Here is a 6,261-nt window from a genome sequence, read left to right as displayed (position 1 = left end):
AGCATCCGACTCTCCATATTTCCTGTCGAGCGCTTCCCAAACAAGGGCAGGACTAGCAAAGTTCATATATATGTCACAAAGCTGATCGGTCATGAGGGAGAGAAGACAGCCCATGGCCGTGTCTGAAGACACCTCAAAATCACGCTGTTGTTCCTGCGTGAGTGGCCTCTCAACGGTGGGTGAAATCACCCACCACAAGTTCATGCTCATAAGCCAGAACTTCACATGGGTCTGCCATCTTTTGATGTTCTCACCCCCGAACCTCTCAGGTTTCATCACATCGCTTGGTCCAGCCATTGCACAGTAATAAAGTTTCTGGACCGTTGGAAATATGGCAGGTATTACAATTAATATAATTCCGAATTTACGTGAGACTTATGACAAGGACATATCTAACAGATTTATACATGCAATCACGTAGATGAAATCTAGCAGAGTAAATGAAATCGACATGGACTGAAGTCCCATAACAAGATCACATAAATATAACCGATCACAAAGGATATCTTACAGCGGGGTTGATGATGAGATCGCAGTGAAGACGAGGATGTCGATGGAGAGTTGATGATGAACTGATCACAGTGCAGACGGACGTAGTCGAAGAAGATTTAGCAGCCGTGCGGATGCACTGCCCAGAAACTTTATCGCCCGGCTACCCGTGCAGGTCACCGATGCCGGGGAAAGTCCGGAGACTACTGCTCTCCTCGCCCTGCTGCACGGCAGGGACAGGATCGGCGAAGGTCGACGGCGGCGGCGCAGATGAGAACGGGTTAGGGTTGTGTTTTGTTCGAGAGTCTCTGGCGAGAAGGACGTCTCCCTCTTATAGACTCGGATGGATAAACCCCACGCAGCATGATCTGCCTATATCCTAGGATCCGCCCCCTGGGATATCTCCATCACGAACGAACCTGTAACCGCACGCGAACGTGCGAGTCTATCCTCGGTTCGTGCGTATGACAGACGCGGGTGGATAAGAGTAAAAACTGCGCGATAAAAATAACAAAAAATGCATTTTATTAGGCCACGGTCGGGCTCGCCTCGCCAAAGCCCAAAGTCACAAGTCACGCATAATTAAAAGCGAAATGCGAGCGAGCGCGCGCGCGTGTGTGTGCGCGTGTGGTGTACACTTGCATCTTTAGTCATCTCAATCAATGGAACCATGAGAGGCCCCCTTATAAGCAGGTAAAACTCCTGCTCCCTTAGCGATGTGGGACTAAACTCCCACATGGCTGTCCACCCCCTTGACTTCTCTCCAAATCTGAAATTAATTTGGGCCCAATCTTTGTATAAAGCCCATTAATTCCAACAATCCCCACCAAGAAGTCAAGGTCTGCAATTTGTTCTCATCTGGCTTTTATGTACCAGTTTTAAAAGTATAGACCCGTCTCGGGTTGAACTATACCTAGCACTCCATGATCCACTCCTCTTACAACTAGGCAATGGACACTGCCTTGAATTGCCAGTCTTGTGTAGAAGAGATTCACCTGAAGGCATCACTGATACTAGGCCGCCTTGATCCACGCCTAAGGTTTGGAGCGTTACGGTCGTGCTCCCTAGTCATTTAGTGAGCTCATTAGAGATCACCCAAATCTCATGTACTGCGACCTCACAGCTAAGCTCACATAGGTGTGTTCTTTCAAGAATACCCTGCAGGACGGTATCTTTCCGAAGTGTTTCGGCATTAGAACATATTAAGAAAGAAGTCAGCCTCCCATGCAGTACTTAGAGTACTCATCTCAGCGGGAAATGGAAGATACATATGTACTCTCTCCTGTTGCTCCAACAACTTGTTTTTCCCTTTTCCTAATTCACGGGATCTCCGATCACATAGGCCGGGTTTCTGTAGTTGTGCAACTCAGGTGGGTCTCAAGCCCATTTCCCTTGATGCTCCATCTATCACTGAACGTGATAGCCCCTTTGTAAAGGGATCCGCCAGGTTTTTGGTAGTGTTAATATAATCAACGGCGATCACTCCTTTACGTCTCAAATTCCTGATGGATTTGCGGCGCCGTTTCACATGTCTTGATGACTTCACATTGTCCTTCGAACTTTTAACCTTAGTGATCATGGTTTGGTTATCACAGTTCAGAAGGATTGCCGGAATTGGTTTTTCAACCATTGGCAAATCACTCAAGAGTTCACGCAGCCACTCTGCCTCAACAGTGGCTGAGTCAAGTGCTACAAGTTCAGCCTCCATAGTAGACCTCGTCAAGATAGTTTGCTTGCGAGACCTCCAAGAGATTGCAGCACCGCCAAAAGTAAATATATATCCACTAGTGGCTTTGATGTCATCTGCATCTGAGATCCAGTTAGCATCACTATACACTTCTGGTACATCAGGGTACCCTGTATACTGGAGCCTATACGTTGTGGTTCCTCTCAAATACCTCATTACTCGTTCAAGTGCAATCCAGTGATCATTTCCCGGATTTGAATTAAACCGGCTCAATTTGCTAACCGCAAATGAAATGTCAGGTCTAGTTGCAACAGCAAGGTACATGAGAGAACCAACTATTTGGGAGTATTTTAGTTGCTCGACCCCTTGTCCTCTGTTCTTACGAAGCTTTAGACTTGGGTCATAGGGAGTTGGAGATGTTCTAGAGTCCTCAAAACCAAACCGACTCAGGATTTTCTCCACATAATGAGACTGACTTAATGTAATCCCATTCTCATTCATTTGCAGCTTTATGTTTAAAATAACATCCGCCTCTCCCAAATCTTTCATATCAAAGTTTTGAGACAGAAAGGATTTAACATCATTTATAACATCCATATCGGTCCCAAAAATTAATATGTCATCAACGTATAAGCATAAGATTACACCCTTACCCCCACCATATTTATATTACACACATTTGTCTCCTTCATTCACCACAAAGCCTGCCGAAGTGAGAGTTTTGTCAAATTTTTCATGCCACTGCTTCGGCGCCTGCTTGAGGCCATAGAGTGATTTCTTCAATCTACACACCATGTTCTCTTGCCCGGTTGCTACAAAACCATCAGGTTGCTGCATATAAATTTCCTCATCAAGCTCTCCATTTAGGAATGCCGCCTTCACATCCATTTGATGGATTAGGAATTTATAAGATGCTGCTAGAGCAATCAGCACCCAAATTGTAGTCATCCTAGCAACAGGCGAGTATGTATCAAAGAAATCCTCACCTTCCTTTTGGGTAAAACCCTTGGCCACGAGTCTAGCCTTATACTTTTCAATGGTACCATCAGGTCTTAACTTCCTTTTAAATATCCATTTGCAACCAATAGGTTTACAACCCATCGGTCGTGGACAGATTTCCCATGTTCCGTTAGTGAGAATGGAATCCATTTCACTTTGGACTTCCTCCTTCCAATCATCAGCATCTAGGGATGCATATGCTTCAGAGAGAGTTCTGGGAACATCATCCACGAGGTACACAGCGAAGTCATCTCCAAAGTACCTTTTAGACCGTTGTCTCTTGCTCCTTCTGGGAGCTACTTCTCTATCATCCTCCTCAATTGGATTATACGGAGTTACAAAAGGAGTACTTTCCAGTTCAGGCTCGGGTTCAAATTCTCTTCGTATAGTTGGTTGACTAGTGGATGCTCTATTTTCCTTCATTGGAAAGATGTTCTCAAAGAAGGTAGCGTCTCGAGATTCTATCACAGTGTTAGTGTGCACATCAGAAAACTCGGAATTGACTACCAGGAACCTATAAGCGTTGCTATTATGTGCGTAACCTAGAAAGATACAATCAACAGTCTTAGGTCCCAATTTTCGTTTCTTGCATACAGGTACATTAACCTTGGCTAAATAGCCCCAAGCATGTAAGAAACGCAGAGTTGGTTTGTGTCCTTTCCTTCCTTCATGTGGAGTTGTATCTCCTTTTGATGAAGGAACTCTGTTGAGAACATAACATGCAGCCAACGCAGCCTTTCCCCACCATGACTTAGCTAAACCGGCACTGTCCAACATGGCATTTACCAAGTCCGTAAGTGTTCGGTTTTTGCGTTCAACCACTCCATTTGATTGGGGCGAGTAGGGAGGGGTTACCTCATGGATAATTCCATGCTCCGCACAAAATTCAGCAAACTCATGTGAGACATACTCTCCCCCTCTGTCAGACCTTAAGCGTTTGATCTTCTTCTCTAATTGGTTTTCTACCTCAGCTTTGTAGATCTTAAAGCAGTTCAACGCCTCATCTTTCGTTTTTACTAGATAAATATGACACCACTTAGTCGCATCATCTATCAATGTCAACATATATCTTTTCCCTGCCTTAGTCAAAACTCCATTCATCTCACACAAATCTGAATGGATTAAATCTAGAGGTGAAAGGCTTTTCTCCCCAATAGGTTTAAACGGTTTTCGGGGTTGCTTTGCTTGCACACAAGCCTGACACTTAGATCCACGGACTATGGAGACATTCGGAATTAAATTAAGCTTGCATAACCGAACAATGCGATCAAAATTTATATGACATAAACGAGAGTGCCAAATAGCAACATGTCCAACATTTATTCTAGAATGTGAAGAACAAGATAAATTGTTTACGACATTACAGTCGTCTAGAATAGAAAGGCGGAACAAGCCTTCGCTGTTATAGCCTTTTCCAATAAACAAACCAAATTTCGAAATAACAAACTTATTCGACTCAAACACCAGCTTGTAGCCATCACGGCACAGCAGTGAACCAAAAAGCAGGTTCCTATTTATTCCTAGGACATGCCGGACGTTCTTCAGCGACAAAGTCTTCCCCGAGGTAAGCCTCAGGTCAACTCTACCGGTTCCACGAACGGTTGCCCTTGTTTCGTTCCCCATCACGATGGTGGAACCGCTGCAAGCCTGATACGAAGAAAACAAGTTGTAGTCAGCACAAACATGCACATTAGCTCCAGTATCTATCCACCAATCAGTGGATTGACATGCAAGAAGGACACTAGGGACATACCTAGATCCTCCACCTGCCTCGCTTACGACAACATTCGCAGATGGCTGGCCTCCTTCCTTCCTGCCTTTGCGCATGCGGCACTTCCTGGCTATGTGCCCTGGCTCACCACACACGAAGCAGTTGAAGTCCCCTTTTCTTTCTTCTTTCCTCTTAAAGCCGGTGGTTTGTTTTGCCTTCCCTTTGTTCTTGTAATTCTTTGCACCGGAACTGCCAGCCCCACTTTGCACGACATTGGCATTCAGAACCGGCTGGGGAGGAACTTTTTCCGCATCTTTCGCTCTGGCCTTTTCCTCAACATCAAGAGTGGCGATGAGACTTTCCACGGTCATCACCTCCCTCTTGTGTTTGAGAGTGGTGGCAAAGCTCCTCCAAGATGGAGGTAACTTGGCAATAATGCCCCCACCACAAACTTGTCAGGCAGAACGACTCCAAAACCAGCGAGTTCCCCCACCAGGAGCTAGATCTCATGGGCTTGTGTCACAACCGAATTATTATCGGCCATCTTAAAATCGTGATACAGCTCATTAACATACAGTTCACGCCCAGCATCCGACTCTCCATATTTCCTGTCGAGCGCTTCCCAAACAAGGGCAGGACTAGCAAAGTTCATATATATGTCACAAAGCTGATCGGTCATGAGGGAGAGAAGACAGCCCATGGCCGTGTCTGAAGACACCTCAAAATCACGCTGTTGTTCCTGCGTGAGTGGCCTCTCAACGGTGGGTGAAATCACCCACCACAAGTTCATGCTCATAAGCCAGAACTTCACATGGGTCTGCCATCTTTTGATGTTCTCACCCCCGAACCTCTCAGGTTTCATCACATCGCTTGGTCCAGCCATTGCACAGTAATAAAGTTTCTGGACCGTTGGAAATATGGCAGGTATTACAATTAATATAATTCCGAATTTATGTGAGACTGATGACAAGGACATATCTAATAGATTTATACATGCAATCACGTAGATGAAATCTAGCACAGTAAATGAAATCGACATGGACTGAAGTCCCATAACAAGATCACATAAATATAACCGATCACAAAGGATATCTTACAGCGGGGTTGATGATGAGATCGCAGTGAAGACGGGGATGTCGATGGAGAGTTGATGATGAACTGATCGTAGTGCAGACGGACGTAGTCGAAGAAGATTGAGCAGCCGTGCGGATGCACTGCCCAGAAACTTTATCGCCCGGCTACCCGTGCAGGTCACCGATGCCGGGGAAAGTCCGGAGACTACTGCTCTCCCCGCCCTGCTGCACGGCAGGGAGAGGATCGGCGAAGGTCGACGGTGGCGGCGCAGATGAGAACGGGTTAGTGTTGTGTTTTGTTC

General features: G+C 45.7%; 1 pseudogene; it reads right to left on the bottom strand.

Annotated features, from left to right (window-relative positions):
- Positions 1-2,845: 2,845 nt before the first annotated feature.
- On the bottom strand, positions 2,846-5,894 carry LOC147991990 (uncharacterized; annotated as a pseudogene).
- Positions 5,895-6,261: the final 367 nt, after the last annotated feature.

This window comes from Triticum urartu, chromosome 1A (assembly GCF_056163025.1).
Source record: "Triticum urartu cultivar PI428250 chromosome 1A, HENAU_Tu73, whole genome shotgun sequence".
Classification (NCBI taxonomy): domain Eukaryota; kingdom Viridiplantae; phylum Streptophyta; class Magnoliopsida; order Poales; family Poaceae; genus Triticum; species Triticum urartu.
The sequence above is the reverse complement of the archived record's forward strand: the minus strand, read 5'-3'. Positions and strand labels throughout refer to the sequence as shown.